General features: G+C 36.4%; 1 protein-coding gene and 1 long non-coding RNA gene across 8 annotated transcripts in view; one reads left to right on the forward strand and one right to left on the reverse strand.

The window, feature by feature from the left end:
* The window catches only part of LOC144305065 (olfactory receptor 5K1), a 29,116-nt gene that overhangs the window by 2,205 nt on the left and 5,191 nt on the right, over positions 1–21,720 (reverse strand). For 4 of the 7 annotated variants that reach the window (XM_077883758.1, XM_077883756.1, XM_077883757.1 and 1 more), the window contains exons 2-3: positions 12,170–12,317; positions 8,072–8,186 (exon numbers count right to left, since the gene is read on the reverse strand). The gene's annotated coding sequence lies outside the window, so the exon portion shown is untranslated. Of the gene's footprint in view, positions 1–5,685; positions 5,731–8,071; positions 8,187–12,169; positions 12,318–21,720 lie in introns of all 7 variants that reach the window. The other 3 variants (XM_077883760.1, XM_077883762.1, XM_077883759.1) reach the window with 2 other exon arrangements.
* On the forward strand, positions 8,781–15,053 carry LOC144305068 (uncharacterized). The gene is made up of 3 exons (XR_013372109.1): positions 8,781–8,906; positions 10,386–10,489; positions 13,728–15,053. It is a non-coding gene; the product is annotated as an uncharacterized LOC144305068 (long non-coding RNA).

The following is a 21,720-nucleotide window of genomic DNA, read 5'->3' on the forward strand; positions in this document are numbered from 1 at the left end:
AAAGATGATTCATAATTTAAGTATCAGCTATTAGTACCAGTGTCTTCAAATAATTTCAATGATTACATATATACTGATTAACAATGATGTTGAGAAAACTATTTCATACAATCATGTTCAAAGCAGCATTATTCACAGTAGCCAAAATTCTAAACAACTCAATGTCCCTTGATGAATGAAAGGATGAACAAAATGTGGTGTATATATATATATATATATATATATATATATATATATATACACAATGAAATATTATTCAACCTTAAAAAGGAATGAAATTCTGACACATGTTAAAATATGGGTGAACCTTGAAGATGTCATGCTAAGTGAAATAACACTAGACACAAAAGAACCAATGCTGTATGATTCCACTTACATGAATTAAAGTCATCAAATTCAGAGAGACAGGAAGTAGAATGATAGGTCAGCAAGAGGGAGAAAATGGGTGGTTTTTGTTTAATATGTTTGGAGTTTCATTTTGGCAAGGTAAAAGAGTTCTGGAAATAGTGATGATGGCTGCAAAATATAAATGCATTTAATGCCACTAATCTGTATACTTAAATATGATTAAAATGTTATTATTTATATTTATCACCATAAAAATTTTTTAAAAGACTATTTTCATTTGTAAATTCTTAGCAAATTACTGTCACCAATGATAAGAGAATATACATTTAAAAATAAAATGCTTTGGGTGAAAAATAGTGCTATTTCGAGGTACTTAAAACTCTGGGTGTTGGGAAGGGGAAGCAGACGGGAGAGAGAGAAAGATGGAAAAGAAAAAAAAGGGCTGTATTAAAAATATTCTAGGACATTTATGATACCATTTATGCATACAATGTATGCAAAGTTATTCATATATGCATAAGAAATTTAAATGTTATCAGAAGAAATTGGAGAAATCTTAAGGATTAAAAATTGATAAATTCAATTATCTAACTATATATCAAAAATGTCATGAGTAAAATCAAATATCAAATGCAAACTGGGAAATTATTGCAATAAATATGATAATACTTCTATAGTTTTATTCTAGAAATACCTTATAGAAATCAGTAGGAATAATCACTAGAAAAAATATAAAGGAAAGGAACAGAAAAATCTCAAAAGAAATACAATTTTCACAAAATAAAAATGTTTTATTTCATTACTAATCAGAAATATCATTTTAAATTAGGTGGGGAAATTTATTTTCCTTATTAAAATAGAATGTTTATTTTATTTTTATTTTTATTATTTTTTTCAAAATATAATTTTTTAAAAAGAAATGATTTATATTGTCTAACATACAGTGAGATGGGAACTGAAATGCATGCCTCATAGAAGTATAAATTGGTGCCATCATTGGAAAATAATTTGGTTATAGGTTAACAAAACTCTTAACTATTCATACCCTGTGACTAGTAACTACAAATCTAACAGAAAGAAATAATTAGAATCCCAGTTAAAGACTTACATATAATGATGTCCACTGTAAAGTTATTTTTAATAGTGAAAAATTGAAAACACCTAAGTGGTAAACATTTGTTCAGTCTGATCAACTAAGTGTGAAGCAACCATATGATGGTATATTGTGCAATCATTATTTCCTATTCACTACAATGATAAAATTGACATAATAAAACATGTGAAACATAAAATATAATATTCATATACAGAATAATACTAATTTTCCAAATAAATACCTACTATGAATATAAAGGAAAGACAGCACAGAAACACATTAAAATGTTAATACTGGTTTTCTCTGTGCAATGGGACTTATAGGTCACTTTTTCTTTATATTTTCCTCTATTTGAAATTCTCTACCATGAATATTGCTTTTATAATCAGAATACAAAACTTTTATTAAATAAATTCAAAGACATGCTATGTTTTATAACTTATTAGCCCACAATAATCATTGGGGATCTAATGACTGTTTTCTGCACTTCACAGTTTTATTGTGGATAACATCATAATGGGTGTATTGAGGACGTATCTGCTCCATCTCTGTGATAATGACATTCATGATTATAAATAATAATAATTTGCTGACAATCTTGCATGTATCTTGAGTCATTCAGAAATATATTCACATCTTGTGGTAATGTATTCTTAAGGAAACATGTTTCTATGTAAAGCAATGATTCTATGGTACCAAGTTTTATTCTTTCAACAGTGTCAAGTGTTTCCTTGATACTTTAAGCTTCTATAATTTATTAAACTTTGAGCATACTTTTAAAATGTCAATGATCTATCCCTTACATTTTTCCTTATTGATAGAGTTCTAGTTTATTGAAGAATGCTTTATTTAAACCTAGTGTTGTTTATTTTAGTTAATTCGAGAATCATTTGTTCATGGACCTGGTATTTACTAAATGCCTGCTCTGTGCTACATACTTTCTTAGAAGATGATCAATTGATCCTCTGGACCTTTCCACATTGATAGTTTTCCGGATATTCCTTGTCCATAACACTTGTCCATATTCCAGGAACAGAGGAAAGGCATTTTGGACATGTAAAAAGATCTCTTCTCTTTTGCCTTCCTGAAAATATTATTAACTTTTAAATCTCAGACTATTTTGGATTGATTCCTTTAGGAGCAATATTCTAAAAATGAACATTTGAAGTCTCTATAATTTGAATTAGTTTTTAATTAAATCACTTACTCTTGGCAACCTGAAGTCTAAAAATGAATATTTAAAATCTATATAAGTATAATTTGAATAATTTTTTCATTAAATGCCTTACATTTGCCAGCTTGAAGTTACATAGTAAGATTTCCTTCAGTTTTCCCAGTTGATTATAATCAGTCAGACGGAAGTAAGATTTACATTGATATTTTATTTCTCCAAGAACCAGAAGAGAAATTGGAAAGTTCCCTCAAATTACGTCAAAGTTTAAAAGAATGGCTTAAAATTACAGGTGACCTTTGAACAGCACAGACTTGAACTGTGCACATCCACTTAACTATGGGCTTTTTTTTTCCTATATGATATAGTGCTGTAAACATGTTTTCTCTTCCTTATGATTTTCCTAATAGCATTTTCTTTTTTCCAGCTGACTTTGTTGTAATAATACAGTATAACATATAAAATAGGTACTAATTGACAATTTATGTTGTCAAAAAGGCTTCTCGTTAACTACAATGAATAGAAGTTAAGATTTGGGGGTCAAAAGTTATATGTGGATTTTTAATTATACATGGGGTCAGCATTGTTTGCACCCACGTTGTTCAAGGGTTAACTGTATATTACTTTCTCATATGATTGGTTGGAAATGTTCAACACAAACAGTTTAAACATCATTTCATTATAGAGGCTAATCTATTTCATCTGCTAAATTGTAAGTTATATTGCAAACCATATTACTTAAAGAGGTTTCAAAAATACTGTTAATGTTTCCTGTTATTACTATAAAATTACACCTTATTTATTTTTGGTAAATTTAGGCTTCTCTTAAATTCAGAAGTGAGACAAATGAATTATAGTCATTTGTCTAATTTTTAGACAATAGACTTTACATTTAAGGAGAGACTTAAAAGAACTTAAAAGATTGAAAAATAAGAATTGCAACACAAAAAGCTTAAAGAACTTAAAGAAATGTTTCTGGGGGTTAATATTTCCAACAACAACAAAAATATGTCTTATATACTTGCTCACCTGGATTTCCCTGATAAGAGTTTTCTAAAAGCTAGTTGATTGTCTGGTGCTGATTTTTAAAGTAGATCCAGATATAAAACTATTCTTATGGTTGTTTAGAAAAATATTTCTACTGACAGGCCAGTGATAATATTTCTGTCACGGGTAGAGAATGGTTTAAATATTTTAAATAATTCTGAGGGGATTTTACTGGCATTGACATCAAGTATAACCTGAGAGACTAATTTTTTAAAACATTACTACATACTGAATGGGAATAATTAAGTCTATCCTTTGAGACCTGGAGAGTAAAGCAAATGCCATTTCTAAACACATTTAAGGACCGTGTTTTGATTTTTTTTGAAGATTATATTTATTTATTCATGAGAGACACAGAGAGAGAGAGGCAGAGACATAGGCAGAGGGAGAAGCAGGCTCCATGCAGGGAGCCAGATGTGGGACTCTATCCAGGGTCTCCAGGATCAGGCCCTGGGCTGAAGGTGGTGCTAAATCGCTGAGCCACCCGAGCTGCCCTGAGCTTTGATTTTAATGTATTTGCATTTATACCACTTATCCTTATCATCAATCTGAATATAGAATCCTAGGCTGAAAGAAAAAATTCCACTGGACTGGAAGAAGTGGAAGCTAAGCTAGGATCTATTGTCACAGAGAAAAGAACGTGTAGAATGAGCAGGGGTCAGAAAGTGGCACTTTTCCCACCTTTTTAAAAACTCAATTCTAAGATCTTCCGTTGAAAAAATATTCATAATGTGTTTAATCTTATATTTTAGTTACTAGAATAAACTTTAATTTTTTTCTTGCAAATCCAGAAGCAGCTTCTCAAAAAGCTCCTTTTCCTCAAACTACTCCCTTATTTAGGACTCTCCCATCATTTATAGTGGAATGACTCCCCATTGCCCATCAACCTCAATCTCAATTTGTTTGGTTGATTACTTATCTTGATTGCCCTACCTCTTCATCATTTGATCTTGTTTCCTAAGTTTATATTCTGCTCTTCCCATATGCCATGCCTATGCCAACCCCTTCTCTTCATGCTTCTCTGAATAAGTCACATTCTTCATTTTGTGCCTTTAGCCTCATCTGTAGTAATCCACCATTTTCTTTCATCTATGAGAACCCTATCCCCTTTTCATCTTCAGACCAACGTCCATATAGCTTTCCTGGGATAAACTTACCTGTTTTCTTCCCAACCTCCTAAGCTCTTGTTGCCCACGTAATACCTCCCAGGTCTCAGTATTTGCCTTGTACAGTCCCCTGGCATTTCATAGGTTAACTCTGGCTTCTCTCCACTTGATTACAATCTCACTAACCTTAGTGTCATGGGTATTTCTGGGATATACCCAAAGAACACAACAAAGAACAAAGCAGAAAAAAAAAATCCCTTCCCCCAGAACTAAAATTCTAGAGCAATGTGACTGTTTTAGGTGAGGATCACATTTCTCTGACAATGTAGGACTCAGTGTGTGCCAGGAGGGCAGCATGGGGAAACTTCCCCCTATAATGAGAGCTTGTTAAGAAATGATGGGGGACTGAGTGGGAAATATCAGACAGGGAGACAAAACACGAGAGACTCCTAACTCTGAGAATTGAACAAGGGGTGGTGGAAAGGGAGGTGGGCAGGAGGATGGGGTGACTGGGTGATGGGCACAGAGGGGGGCACTTGACGGGATGAACAGTGGGTGTTATGCTATATGTTGGCAAATTGAACTCCAATAAAAATATACAAAAAAATGATGGGGTTAAGAGAAAGCTTTTGTTTTTTACAAAAGCAACTGTGAAAGAATAATGAATGTTGCTTCTAACTTACTACTCCATTCTTAACTCATGAAATAATGTGGAATTGGTGAAAGATTCCTGGGGTCAGTGAAAAGAATCATGTAGCTCATTAGTTGTTATTCTACTTTTTTCTTACAAATTTATGAAAAAATTTATGCTTACTTAAAACTTTTGGAAAGTCTTTACGTTTAGTACCACACAACAGCTGCCCTTTATTGCTACATTTATTCACACTTTCATGTGATAAATACTTTATGGTACCTACTGTGAGCATCACAATGACAGATTCTGTGCTCTTGAAGCTTCCACTCTAAGAGGAGAGTGGGGAAGCAGATGTTAATACATACATACTAAATAAGAAAAATAGAAAAAAAATAGTAAGTGCTATGGTGAGGACAAAATTGCATACTGTTGAAAAAGACTGGCTGGAAGTTACTTTAGATCAGATGGTTTGAAAGGCTCTGCAGGAGGGATGCCTGAGTGGCTCAGCGATTGAGCGTCCTGGGATCGAGTCCCTCAGGGGGCTCCCTGCGAGGAGCCTGCTTCTCCCTCTGCCTGTGTCTCTGCCTCTGTCTTTGTGTCTCTCATGAATAAATAAATAAATAAATCTTAAAAAAAAAAAAAAGTGCTGTAGGAAAAGTTAGCAGTCAATCTGAGACACGAGTAGTGAGAAGCCAGCCATAGCAGTCTGGCTAAGAGGATGATAGTTATAGAGGCAGAAATAAGTTTTGCATAAAACTTATTTAGGACTCTAAATGAATTCTTGTTTAGAACGCATTAAAGCCGGGGAAAGTGTTTGGTGATGGGATTGAAGAGTTGATCTTGTAGAATTTGTAACACAGAGCATAGAGTTTGCATTTCATTCTCAGTGCAAGGAGAAGCCTCAGGAGGGTGTATCAGCTTTCTATTGCTGCTGTAACAAGTTGCCACAAACTTAGTCATTAAAAATAACACAGATTTGTTCTTTCATAGTTCTGGAGGTTAGAAGTCCTAAGTGAGTCTCGCTGGTCTAAAATTAGAGTGTCAACATCCCTTGTGGAAGCTGTAGGTGAGAATCTGTTTCTTTGCCTTTTCTAGCTTTTGGAGCCTGCCTACGTTTCTTGGTTCATGGTCCTCTTTCACTTTCAAAGCCTGAAATGGCCATTCAGATCTTTTTCACATTGTATCCCTCTGATTTTGACTCTTCTGCTTTGTTTCAACATTTAAAATATTACATTGGGCCCACCTGGATGGTCCAGGGCTGTTTAATTCCCTCTCCGATGTAGTGTAAACATATCCATAATTTCCAAAGATTAGGATGAAGACATCTCTGGTGGGCCATTATTCTGCTTACCAAACCAAAGTTTTTCAAGCAGGGAAATGGCATTACCTTATTTACATTTTAATAATACTCTATTGGTCTGTCAGAAAATGGATCATAAAGGGTGAAGGTGGGAGTGAGGAGATAGGCAAGGAGGATATGGGGCAGTAGTTCAGAATTAGGATGATAGTGACATAGAGGAATGCAGATGGATTTGGATTATGTTTTGGGGATGAGTCAACAGGATTTGAGAGGGAGAGACGAGAGGGTTAAAAAGCTAGCAAGAAAAACGCCTAGATTTTTTTGCCTCGAGCATTCAAGGAGAAGGTGGAAGTAGCATTTATTGAATTGAAAGAGAGGAGCAGAGATGCTTTCTTGGTGGGGGACGGGTGGAGGTAGAAATAGGAGTTTTATTTTATCAATGTTATGTTTGAAATGCATATCAGTTACCCAAGCGGAGAAGTAAAAAAGGCAATTGAGGATGAAAGATAAGGCTGGAGATTAGGAGTCATTGGCATGTGGATATTCAAAGCCTTGAAACCGAGTGAGATCATCCAGAGAGAGTGGGAAGGCAGAAGAGAGAGGCGTGATCAGGAGAGAGGCCTTGGGACTTTCTGTTTTGGATTAGATCAGATTATCTCGCATGCAAAATGGGCATGAAATGTAAGGATACGGAAATTACAGAAGTATCCTAAAAATCATGAGGTCAGAACGCCAAATCAAGGACCTTGAATTTTAGCCCTGAATAAAGTTGTCAAGGGACAGACTCTATCAAACCTGAGTTTTAGAAAAAAACATTGTGTGTGTGACTCATTGCTCTATTCTGTACGCTATATTTTGAATGTTGATATGGCAAGGATGAGACGTTAATCAACAAGTGTTTGGGTGCCCTTTATGTACCATGTAAGATTAAAGCTGTGGAATAAAGATGACTCTAAGATTTTTATGTGTAAAAAAAGCAAATACAACAAAAAGAGCCAATTTAATGTGACGAATGTGGTTTTGCTTTTCTAGTCATGTTTGACTCATCATCAAAAGTTGGTGGTGCGTGTTATAATGCCAAGCAATGTGCTAATAAGCAGTAGTAATTCACAGCGGTATAAGACCTAATTCCTCTATGCTGTGACTTACTGTATTGAGGAGGCATCATGTAAACAAATAATTAGAATGCAGAGTGATAGAACCAATGGTATAATCATACATTCAGAACTGTGTGAGAAACAGATGGAAGTGACTTAATTTGCCTGTGTGTGTGTAAAAGGTTTTCTGTAGGAAAAGTGTCTTTTCCCAGGTAAAATAATACTTTAGAGATCAAATCTGCATGAGGGAAGAGCAAATGCAGCCTCCAAACCTTTCTCCAGATTCTCATTTTTTCCTTGGGGAAGTAGTCGCCACTGCTGCCAAACTCTCGGTAGCCACAAGAAGACATTCTTCTTCCATTTACTCTGGCCCAAATGATTGATTCCCTGCAGTGCAGAAATTATAGAGGGATAAATTGTACATGAATAGACTTGGAGATAACCACTGGAAAACAAAATGTATTAATATACAATTAGTAGAGCAGTTCTCAACCCTCTCTGTCCATTGAGAATGCAGGATGTTAGCTTCCTCCAGCGATTGCCATCTGGTTAGCTATGATTCCTCTTTATGTTCTCACATTTAAAATGGTATATTGTAGGGGCGCCTGGGTGGCTCAGTGGTTGAGCCATAATCCTGGGGTCCAGCATGGAGTCCCGTATCGGGGAGCCTTCTTCTCCTTCTGCCTATGTCTCTGCCTCTCTCATGAATAAATAAATAAAATCTTTTTTTAAAAAAAGCTATTATATTGTAATGCAAAGGAGTGAGAAAGGTATTACTGAGATAATCTGGAATTTACTCTAATTATATTTTAAAAATATAAATCATATGAAACTATAGTATTTTATTATTAAAAACTCATTAATTGTGATGTGATGATGCATCTCATAACTGATTGTGACAGATCAGTCTGAAGCCTGCTAATCTTGATAATCTGGTTTATATTACATTTGCTGAATTGCTCATCCTGTGTTTATGGTTTCCTATAGCAAGGCCTCCTTACCTATTTCCAAATCTAAAAGGCAAAAGCTGTCTTTTCCCAGTCAACTGGAAGTTCAGACATGGCTTATCCTCAAGAGATCTATTTCTAAAAATGTGAGAGACAAAAAGTGAGTAGGAGCGCCACTCCTGTTTTCTTAATCTGAGGGTTTAACTATTCCCCCTGTGATTGACACTGCATGCCCTACCCTTCAGGGGGGAGCTTCCAGCCTTAACCACAGGAATATAGATATATCCTCAACTGAGCAATCCTATAAAAATATCCTCCAGTTAGCTATAAGAAGCACACACACACAACAAAAATGATAAGGGGTGTTTTATTATAGATTACCCAGGAGAGGACATTTGATTCTAGCCTTAAAAGATACATATTGACATTTTCTCAGCAGGAATGGATGGAAAGGGAAAGCAAAGCAAAGTATCAGAGGCATGAAAGCTCATGAAGTATTGGAGGAATAGAAAGTAGCTCCCAGTGTGACTGCAGGATCGGTGTAATTAGAGAACTTGGTACTAATAATTATGTTATAGAGATTACTTTCTCAGTGGGCAGATTGGTTAGTTCAGTCGTTTAGTGCCACCTTCAGCCCAGGGCATGATCCTGGAGACCAGGGATTGGGATCGAGTCCCATGTCGGGCTCCTTGCATGGAGCCTGCTTCTCCCTCTGCCTCTCTCCCTCTCTCTGTTTGAGAGAATAAATGAATAAATAAATAAATTATTTTTAAAAAGAGATTACTTAATGGTTGATCCAGTTTTGACATCCTCCACCTGAAATAAATATTGAATGAATCAGCTGTTCACAATAAACTAATTGCTCAGAAGTTCTTAAGTCATTAGTACCTACCAGATTGGATCTCTGAATTTGTTGTTGTCAAATTCAGACTTCCTTAGATGTAGGAATTGAGAGATTGAAAGAGGTGGATTAAGCTATGCTGGGTAGAGAAATCCATAACTAGAGATACAGAGGAGCTTGTCCTTTCTTCCTTCTTCCTCCCTTCCTTCTTTCATAAAATGATACATTTATTTTGTATAATTGTCTTCAAATACATTGTGTGTCTACCTTATGCCGACCACAATGTTAGGCACTATGGTTAAGCAATAAACAAAAGCAGATATGGCATCTGTCTTCCCTCCCCTTGCAGAATTGGGAAGAAGTTGTGGAAGATAGACATTAACCAAATAATCACCTACATTAATTCAAAATTACAACTTCGCTATTGCAAGGGACAGTTATTGGAGATATGAAACTTAATAGAGAAGCTTAGCCTGGCCTGAAAAGGCAGTGTACGATAGTACTTAACCCCATGGGCTTTGAAACCAGAGGGCTTAATTTTGAATCCTGGCTATAGCACTTTCTAAATGATCTTGGGAAAATTAGTTAACTTCTCTGTGGATCAATTTCCACAACAGAAAAATGGATATTATAATGGATCGTAATCTGAAAATGGGGACTAAAAAGATAGTTTTGAAGATTTAATGAATTACGTTTAAAATAGTGGAAGAGATCCCAAAATCTAGCGTGTGCTCACTAAATGAGCTACATGTTGTCATCACTCACCACCACTACCATCACCACTGTCATTACTTGTAGTGTGTTGGGAGTGTGAAGAAGTGGTGGAAAGAGTTCCTCGAAGAAGTGATGATTGAGCTGAAATCTGGAGGCTGAACAGAATTTCCCAGGAAGAAGTAGAGTGGGTGAGTTGAGAAGAAAACATACAAAGATCCTGTTTCTGGAGGGAGCATGACAGTTTTAAGGTAGTGAAAGAGGGTCAGAATTGGGAGAAAAGGGTGCAAAAGAGGGCGAAGAGGTGGGCAGGGGACCCATGTTGCAAGATAGTAAAAAGTATGTAATTAATTTTAATAATATACATTCTATTTAATTCAATACATCTAAAATATTATCATTTCAACACATAATCCATATAAAATTATTAAGAAAGTGTTTTCTCTTATTTTCCTTCCAAGCCTTCAAAATCTGGTGTGATTTTTACACCTACAGCATGTCATAATTCCGATTATATACATTTTAAGTACTCACTAGCCATGTGTTCAGGGGCTACAATTGGAAAGCATAGGTCTAGGGTAAGGGGAAAGGAGAAAAAAGAGGAGAGAGAACTAAAAGGAGAGGGGGGAGAGTTCGTGTAATGTAGTAAAAGCCAAGGAAATAGTGTTCCTTAAAAAAAAAAAAAAAAAAGAGTGATCAAATGTTCAACTGACCAGATTTTCCCACTGTAAAAGGTGTTTGTTTGTTTGTTTGTTTTCCCCTAAAGCTGCATAGTCCTGCCCTATTTTGGAAAACCTTAATTGACCTCACTGTTACCTCTTTAGTTCTTGTCCCATTTCTCTCAATTTTTAGCACCATGCTTCTTAAAAAGCATTCTATACCTGCTGTTTTCATTAACACTCTTAAACTGCCTGGAACCCAGATGTCATTTCTGTCATTTTGTAAGAACAGCTTCCCAGTGACCTGTCCAAGTCCAATTATCCTTCCAGATCCTTTGTTCTCTTTGACCTCTCAAAAAATTTGAAAATTTAACCATTTTATTGTTCTTAACACTGTTTCCATCTCAACAGAGGCAGGTGTTTGAAGTTGCATCTCTGACCCTTCCTTCTTTCTTAGAAATTAGTAACTCAAAGCTGGAGGCCACTGGCTTCCAAATCTTTCTCTACAGCCCTGATCCCTCAACATCACTATCCCCGTAGGATATTTCCATAATATCTAATCATGCCTCAAACTTGCCATACTTGAAAGGTAAATTACTGGTACCAAGAAAGAGCTTTTCCCTATTAACTCCCCTAGGTTGTCACAGAATATAGGAGATGGGAGAGGAAAAGTATCCCTGAGGAAACAGCACAGAAGCTGAGGCCAGTCTTTTGGAATGGGCAGTGAGCAAGTCTAACAGGGTCCCTGACTTCATGGAGCTTGTCATCTCGTGGTGGAGAGAGACACAGTAACAGAATCATTACAACTGTACTGAGTGCTATGATGAAAATTATATGTAAGAGATCTTACCCTAGTCTTGGGGTAAAATTTGGGAAAAGTTCCCAGGGAAAACAGTACATAAGCTGAAGCCTTGACAATGTTTGAATTGACCAGACAGTAGGGGAAGAAGTGAGACAAATGGCATTTATGACTTAGAGATAGCATTTGCAGGCTTTGAGTTGGGAAGTAGCCTGGGAACTGAGATGTAGTCTGGGAACTGAGAAACCAATGAATCTACAGCACAGTAAATTAGGAGAGTAGCAGAGGTAAATGAGGCTAGATTGGGAGTCAGGGGTCAGATAACACAGGACCTCACCTCATAGTTCACGGTCTAGATCCTCGAGTGTTTGCTAAGAGCAAAAGGGAAACATTCAACATCCCCAGGTTCATACCTTCAGGATCATCAATGACACTGCCATTGTCCTCACTCCTCATACCCAACTTGTCATCAGGTTACCATCAAATTCCATGGATTCTTAAAAGGTCTTTTATGTCATTCAGTACTACGTCCCATGATTCTCAGTTCATATGTTTCAGGCTCTGCACAGGGGGTCACAAAATGGTGATCATTAAGATCGATTTTAATCAAATTAGTTTTCCAAATTTTGATTAATTTGTAAAATTAACTTTCTGTGCAACTGACCATACATTACGTGATGGTACTATCAGATATCAATTGATCGGGTCCTGTGACATTGTAAAGCAGGGAGTTGCCTACAGCAAATAGGTGGTCAGAAATGAACCATAACACTGAGCTGGTACCACAGAAAAATGTTAAAATTTTATCACACAAATATGTAAGAGAGCTTAGCTGCACCAGCAAATAGTTCTTTCAAGATAACTAGTGCTAAAAAAAAAAAAGAAAAAGATAACTAGTGCTTTTCAAGAAACACTGTGTATGAAGGACAACCAGGAAAAGTTTTCATTAATAGTGGGTATTTTTATGGATATTATGAAACCTTACTATACTAGTATAGTAATTTTGTTGTAATTATTGCTACCTGGCTTAATGCTTTTGTGTCTTTTCATTTTTTAGAGCATGCTGCTAAAATCATTAATGTCTGTATATGAATTGGTTCATTTTAATTTTAACTGGTTAGCTGAGGAGATTTGCATGAATTAATAATACCCAGGGAAATTTTTAGTAAACCTGAATGTCCTCACTAGAGACTTCATTAAAAGTTTGGCCCTTAGAGACTGGGAATTGGATAAGTTCCATTACTGCAAACAGATTTTGTTTGGTTTTGTTTTCAAACAATGCACAATGGACATTATTAGGAAATAGGGATTTCCAGTAAAGGTGCATTAACGTGACAGAATGAAAAGAGAGTTGATGTTGAGGCAGCCCTTTGGGCAGAGACATCATTAGCGAGCAGGGCTGAGTTCATTTCTCAAAGATCACATTTTCATTGTATGAACAACCCTAGAAAATACCTCCTGAAGGCTGATAATCTTTTTATTAAAGAAAATGACAGCAATCCAATGTCAGGAAATCCACTCTAGTGACCTGACCCCAGTATATCAAAGGTGTTTTCATAAAGGACCTCTACGCTTTTCAGTTTTAAACTGATAATAGCTTCTCCAGTAAAGAACCTTGAAGTGTTATTGGCCTGAATTTCTCCTGGCACCATCAAACCACAGTAATTTAGTGAACAAATACTTCTTGCCCTCCTTCTGTCTAAAATGTTGTGAGAACTTCCAACTACAAAACCACTCAGTTCTGGGGTGTGTGGCTGGCTCTGTCGATAGAGCACACATCTGCTGATCTTGGGGTGGTAAGTCCAACCTCCATAGTGGTGTAGACATTATCTAAAAATAAAATAAAAGAAAATTACAGTTCTATTCTCTCCCTTGTTCCCCTTGCTAGTCTGTCTTCCACTTGTGTAAGTGTATGTGGATGTTCTCAGGCTCATTAAAGCTGGTCATTCAAGCTCATCTCTTGCTATCTAGGTCCCTGCTGGAGTTCTGAAAGGGTCCAGAATCAAAGCACTTCCAGAGAAGGTGAAGTGGATGATTATGACTGGCCATTCCAAGTCATAATCAGAAAAAGAGGCTGGTTCCTTTTCCAGTGAATGAGCACTACATTCACTCCATCACATTGACTCAAGCTGGGTTTTAAAGCTGGGATCAGGGGATGAATCAAGTCAACCCGACTTGTCCTGATATGTCCATGTGACACTACCATGAAAACTTTCCTTCATGGGCAGAAAATAATACCAATAAATATTCTCTAGTTCTTTATGAGTTTACATTTAGCAAAATGAATTTTTATCATAAAATCATTACTTTTATACATGCTCAGAAAGAATGAAAAAAGACATAGAAATCAGAAACATATAAAAGGAAATTAAAGTTAAAAAATACACACATGGTGGCTACCTAAATCAACTACATTATCACTTACGTGTATCTTTTCAGAATTATTTTTTAATTTGTTCTGGAAGGTGGAATAGTTGGAAAGTGTCTTAGCTTGACAGTACTTTTTTTAAAGAAGATTTTATTTATTTGAGAGAGAATTAGCAGGACAGGGAAAGAGAATCGAGAGAAAGAAGGTGAAGCAGAGTACACTGAGCAAAGAGCCTGAAGGGGGCTCAATCCCACTACCAGGAGATCATGACCTGAGTCAAAACCAAGAGTCAGAGACCTAACTGGCTAAGCGACTGTGGTGCCCCTAACTTGACAGTATTGAAAAGAACCCTGCTTCTAGCAACAAGCAAAAATCTACATCATAATTCATTTCTTGGGAGGAGAAGCACCTGAGTGAGGGGTCCCACTCTCAAGTCAGCCAAGGTGCAAGGTCTTGGCAACCTCAGTGCCTCATTCCATGGCATATCCTTGGGGCTCGTCCCTCCCCAGAGCTGCAAGCTAAGAATTCGCCTCAGGAGACCACGGTATTTGTTCTGGAGCCTTTCCCCTAAAGAACAGCCTCAAGTACGTACATAACAGGCTGGTACCGTTGTTTGTTTCTAGATTTATTGAGATATGATTGCATGTAACATTGTGTAATTTTAAAGCTGTACGACATGATGATAACATGTTTATATTGTGAAATGATTATGACTAGAGGTTAGTTAACATCTGACCTGCATCACATCATGTAATTACCCTTTCCATGTGTGTGGTGAGAACTTTTAAAATTTACTCTTAGTGAAAGAAGTCAATCAGAGAAGGACAAACATTATATGGTCTCATTCATTTGGGGAAGATAAAAAATAGTGAAAGGAAATAAAGGTGAAAGGAGAGAAAATGAGTGAAAATATCAGTGAGGGAGACAGAACACGAGAGACTCCCAACTCTGGGAAACGAACAAGGGGTGGTGGAAGGGGAGGTGGATGGGGGGATGGGTGACTGGGTGACGGGCACTGAGGGGGGCACTTGACGGGATGAGCACTGGGTGATATGCTATATGTCGGCAAATTGAACTCCAATTAAAAAATAATTATTCATTTAAGCCTTCATATGATTTCTTTATATTTTTAACTTCCTAAAACTTGTAACTTCCTCTACACTGACAGGTATGATGTGTGATACTTACTATATCCTGGAATCTTAGAAGACTGAATATTAAAAAAGTTTTACATAAAAATTAAATAAACAAAGTTTACTCTTAGCAACTTTCAAGTATATTGAAAATGCCGTAGAATAGATTGGGTTTCACAAAATGTCTTATTTGTCCTATGAAATGAATTCCTTCATCACTATGTAGTTCAGGTGGAATTCACTACGTAGGTATGATTTCCTCTAATAATACCTGGACTACTGCTGATGCAGTGACAGGCTTCCACCCCATGAGAATGCATGCATAGTGTTACCAGGATATATTTGTATCCTTGTGGCGGGGGTAAATGGACAAAATCCAGTTGCCCAACTTCAAAAGATCCTAAAGGTAATAGGATATGCACAATGGAACTATGACTGGACTTCCTGGGGTTATGTGTGTGGTAAATAAAACAACAATGGTAAATTTATGCTGCAGTTTTATCAAATGAATTCCAAAAATACTGTTTTCCCCAGTCTGTCATTTTATCCAAGTTCCAATGGATCATTTCATGGATAAATTTTAAAATTATTTTCTGTAGGCTATCATGGAGGACAGGCCACATACTTAGAAAGCTGGGTGTTGGGATCAAATTTACAATTTGATTCTATCAACTTCTTTATTTCATTAGTAGTGACATTCTGTTAATATTCTTAATGAGTTGTTTTGGGTCACTCAAGAGGAGTTTATTTAAGATCTCAAAAGGAGGGAAGGTTGATATTATTTTTAATGTGAAATGATTTTCTAAAGTTGAAGTATTTTGCTGCAGCATCTGCTATATGATTGCCCTAATTTCCCTCTACATTTGCTGTGTAATGACCAGGAACTTTAATTATTGGTAGTTGTTTGGGTTGCTGAGTTGATCAAATAACTCCAGGGCATAAGAACTTTTTAAAAATTTGTTGCTCAGCAGAAGTTAGAAATCCTCCATTTCCAGAGCATCCTGAAATACTGTGCAGTGCCAAAAGCATATCACCTGTCACTGTACATGTTGGCTATTTTATCCTTTGCCAAGAGGCAGGCCTGTGTTAAAGCAAAAAGTTCAGTCTGTTGGGCCAGAGAAGCCTCTGATGTGGGGCTCGCTTCAGTGACTTCAATAGTTGAAGTTACAACATGGCCTGGCTGATAGTCCCTCATTCCATCTTTCAAATATGAACCATCAGGGAAGCAAAATAACTCAGCATGGCCACTAGGAGTTTTTTTTTGAAGATCCATCCTGGAGATGAGTAATTGGGTCAGTCATTGAAATACAGTTATGATGAGTCTCATCAGTAGGGAGAGGGGAGAAGAGTAGCTGGGGTCAAGGATGGCACCTGGCGATGGTGACATATGGAGGTAAAAGTAGGATTTTATTGGAAATTAATCTGCTGGCAGGTGCTCAACAGGTGTTAAGCATGGTGCGAGTGAACAGAGGTTCTACAGAATGGAGGACATCAGTAGCCAAAACGGAGCACGAAACTAATTCTTCTACTCTCTTCAGCAGGCTAGCAGTTGGTGCGATGGCTCTCACACAGGGCTACAGTCCTTTGGTCACAGACTTTAACTGCTGGCCATGATGTCCTAAGGGCCTCTATACCTTTGAGTTAAAGAAGATTTTATTAATGGATTGCCTTCACGTTCATAGAGAAAGAGAAATGTAATTTAACAATTTGGACGTCCCAACGCTGGAGGCTCAAGTAAATGGTGTTTCTTCAGATCCCTTTGGTTTAGTTCACTCCACTGAAGTGGCTCAGATTGATGAGCTTTAAGCAGGTATATAAGGGTTGAGCAATAGCAGAGAAGTGAGGGATCCCATTCCAGTAAAATCCAAGTAACCGTCATTTAGTTTGGGAGATGGGGAAGGAACAAATATGGCTTTTTTTTGTTGTTATTGTTGTTTTGTTTTGTTTTCTGGATCTAGAAGAAGCTTTTGGTTACTAATGACATATCGCAAGTATTTGACTTGTGGCATCTTCCAGTGTAGCTTTTTCTTGGGTACCTTATGTCTTATTTGTAGCCAATCACATTAGGAATTGAATATTGTTAGTTTATCAACCTTCCTCTGAAGGGGAACAAAGGAGTAAGTCACCCTCATATTGCAACAAAGTGGGCTTTGGGGAAAATTACATCAGCTATGTCAGCTTTTAAAATCTGAGAAAAAGAAATAGAGCTCTCAGTGTAGCCCTGTGGTGTGATTGTCCAACTATGTTGTTTTTTCCTAAATTAAAGCATATACAAATTGGCTTTCTGGGATCCATTGGTACATTGAACACAAGGTACTATAGAGATCTGTTACTGTTGAAATAGCAGAATATAGAGCATGAGGATTAGGCACAACTGGGTGCCAAGGTATAACTATGATTTATTGCTCTTGGGTCCTGCGTGAATATCTGTCCTCTTCTGTGACATTTTTGTATGGGATGAATTGGATGTTACAAGAGGAGGTGCATGGAATAATTAAACCCTTATTTAGTATTCCTCGATTATGGGTTTAATCCCTTTAATGGCTTCAGCATTCAATAGGTATTGCTTAATATTGGAAGGGGCTTGGAAGAGTGAATCAGAATTGTTATAGAAGGAATAGTGTGTGTATGTTCCAATCTCAGTAGAACATTTGGACCAAAGGATTTCAGGATTTCTTTCATTGTCAAGAAGTAGGTGCTATGTGATTTGAATTATGGGAAAGACAGTTATTGGTATTGACCCATTTGTTGTAGATCCTTTTATGCTTTGTGGATATGTTATTTCTCAAGCTGTTTCTCCTTTTTGAGAGAAAGAAACATGGTCCTGCCTGAGAAGTCTCTAGAGGACTTGTTCCAGTGAATGAACAGGAGCTGTGGGAATGAGTAGAAACTAATGAGTGCCCAGCAGTGCTCCCAATTAAAAGGGAATAAAGAAAATAAAACAAAAAATAAAAGGATTTAAAAAGCATCAGAGGGGCATTGGAAATGCCTACCATTTGAAATGTACTCTGAGGAAGGAGGAAAGAGGCTGGTGGGATTGAGGACCGCTAGTGTTGCTCCTGTGTGTCTACAAGGGCTCATGGTACTTCATTCTCAATGGTAGGGTCCGTTTCTCCTATGGTGTTGGTTAACAGTAGTGGGGAAATTGCTTTTATCTTTGAAACCTCCTTATTCTGTCATGTGAGTAAAAGGTAGAGTTTTTTTTCTTGGTCTCCAAATTTCTGAACGAGAAATCAAAATTGTCTTTAGGTGCTTTGGTTTGTATATGTCTTCTGAGTTTCAGGCTTTCTTTCAATGCCCAGGCTTTTTGTAATAATGATAAATTCCTTTAATAAGGATTGGACCTTGATTTCTTTGTTGCCTTCTAGGTAGTTAATTAGTGTAATTGACAATTCATGACCTGTGTAGCCTGGACCTATAAATCCATGGCTAGTAGGGTTTTCTCTTTTTCTGTCTGCTATATAGTGCAGGATAACTGAATGCAGGTAAGGAATTACGAATGCTATCTTATTGGTTTCTGGATGTTCTGTAGTCTTTTTGTTCCCTTCTTTCTTGCTGTGAATTGATGATTTTCTGTGGTGGTATGCTTCCATTCCCTACTGTTTATCTTTAGTGTGCCTATTGTAGTATTTTGCTTTGTGATCACCGTGAGGCTTTATGTATCATTTTAAATTCATTCCCTTTTGATGGATATCTTGCTTAATTCTATTTTCACCTATCATGAACAGGCTACTAAGTAATATCTATTTAAATATATCCTTGTTCTCTGATCCATTAAAAGTAAAATATGTAGATCAGAGTGCATAAATACTTCAAAGGTTTTAAATCTTTTTTTGCTAATTTGCCATCGAGAAAGATTGTATCAATCTGGGAAAAGTTCATTTCGTGATACTCCTAACAATTTGGCTGTCATCATCCCTTTTATTTTTTGCCAAACTGATAGTTCTTCTTCCCCTCATCCCCAAAGGTAAAATAAATAAGACATCAATGATGTTTTAATTTCTTTAATTTATGATTTAAACATTAAGATTTTATTATTTTTTAAAGATTTTTATTTATTCATTCGTGAGAGACACAGAGAAAGAGAGAGAGAGAGGCAGAGACACAGGCAGAGGGAGAAGCAGGTTCCATGCAGGGAGCCCGACCTGGGACTTGATCTTGGGTCTCCAGGATCACGCCCTCGGCCGAAGGCAGGCGCCAAACCGATGAGCCACCCAAGGATCCCTAAGATTTTATTTTTAAGTAGTTTCTATACCTAATGAGGGGCTCAAACTTATAACCCTGAGAATCGAGAATCACATCATACCTCTTAATTTCCTTAATTTAAATTTATTTATTTATTTTTTTTTAGGTTTAATTTAAATTTAAATGAATTAAATATAGGTTCTTAAATTTATTGGCTATTTGTATTTCTTTCTTTCTTTTTTATGTACATTGGTCCTTTCTATTTAGAATCTTTGCCTTTTTTCATATCAATTGTAAAAGCTTTTTATATATCAAAGGTCTTAATCTTTTTCTTTCTCTTGTAAATGTCTTAAATATTTTTCTTGTAAAAATATTGGCCATTAACTCTGTTCTTTCTTAATTATATAGAAGTTTTAAAGTTTTACATGGTCATTATAAGATGGTCTACCCAGGAGAACTGTGTTCTTGCCCACTAGTTGGAAGAAAAATATTTAATTCAGTAAACAGTTCCAAAGAGTTACAAAACCAAAAGTCAAACATGGAATAGTAAGGCAACACAGAGATTACTAATGGTGGGAAGTTCCTATGGGGAGGAATGGTATTAACAGAACTCATGATTCTGGTGACAGGCAGAGTTTTCCTTCAGGAGCTGGAATTGATGAGGAGGTCCACCTTGTGCTGGAGACACTGCCCTTCGCACAGAAAGAAGGAAGAAATATTGTGGTTTCTTTCCCTAGACTCCTTAATTTATTAACAGTACTTTCTATTGCCCAAATTTAGCCCAAAGTTACTTGAAAGGGAATCTGGGAAACTGAGTTTATAGAGGCCTTTTGATTGTGAAACAAAACACAGAAGTTCAGAAATCAATTGAAGACAAGTCCTTTCTCAAGTTTGCTTCTTGTACTACTTGTATTCAGTTTTGGTTCTTACATATTTTTTCATATGTAGTCCGATAAAAGATGTGAATAGAAATCCAAAATTATTTCTAAATGACAGGCTAGTTTCCCCATCACCATCATTTCTCCATTGATTTAAAATTACACCTTTAACATATTTTGAAATTTTAAAGTAATTTGGGTTTATTTTTCTACTTTTATTTAGCTCCACATACCTCCTTGTATATGTTGTCAGTCTACCACATTGCCTTCTATTCTAAAAGTTGGTGACAAGCATTTATTCATCCAGATGATTCTTAGGATAATTTTGTATAATTAGGAAGGAATATGAGAATTAGAAGAACTGGAAATGCTTTAGGTATGCATATTAAGTTGGTACCCAACTGAAACTCTTCTTCCTATTTACATTTTTTGAACCGACCACAGAAAAGCATATTAAAGTTTAAAGACCTATATAGCAAAACCACCATTTTGCTACCCTTCACTTAGGTTTCATGGTCACTGAACAGTCCTGGAGAACAACCAGTACAGACTGGGGAAGACAGGCAGGGGTCCCAGGTGAAACATTCACAAGAAAAACCTAGAATTGACAAGTTATTTGACATCTAGGAAATTTTGCATTTGATTTAGTGATAAAAAATATTATTCAAAAGGGAAAAAAAACCCAAGGTGATTATTAACCCTAAAGAAAGGAAAATTTTTGTGGAAGAAAGAAAACATCATTATAGTATCCTGTGTGTTTTTCCTATGAACAAAACGTATATAGTCATCATAATGTTAACACAGTATCGATAAACTTATAATTCTACTATAGCTGTACTGAAAGGGTGAGGGGATGTGAAGATTTAGGTGTAAAAATTCTCATATTTCAGGGTGTGAATTTCATAATTTTTAAAACTAAAAAACCCAATGAGTAGCAACATAAGCATGTGATTGAAAATTACAGACACGTATAACAAAAGGACAGATAAAAGACTTGAAAGTGGTTGTGGGGGTTGATATTTCTTCATTAAAAACTTTGAAGTTTTAGGGGGAACAAAATGATCTTGAGTAAGTGTATGAGATATTTAGTGAATCCATACTTAGAATTAAGAGCAACGATTAGCTTGCCCCATATGCCACAGTTAATAAGTGACAGAGACCTGGGTTGAGACCCAGGGACAGGTTGAGAGGGGAACTAGAGCAGAGCAAAGCTAGTCAGTAACCCAGGGCTAGAAGGAGACCTTCACCTTGATGAAGAACATTTTTGAAAAAGCTACCGCTGAGGTCCACTTCGGCATGGCAGCGTAAGTTCCAGGGCCAGTTTCCCCAGAAGAACGGCATAAATGGTGAATATTATATATTAAAAAACACGATTTAGAAATTTCTGAAAAATGGGGGTG

The sequence above is a fragment of the Canis aureus genome, chromosome 35 (genome assembly GCF_053574225.1).
Source record: "Canis aureus isolate CA01 chromosome 35, VMU_Caureus_v.1.0, whole genome shotgun sequence".
NCBI lineage: Eukaryota > Metazoa > Chordata > Mammalia > Carnivora > Canidae > Canis > Canis aureus.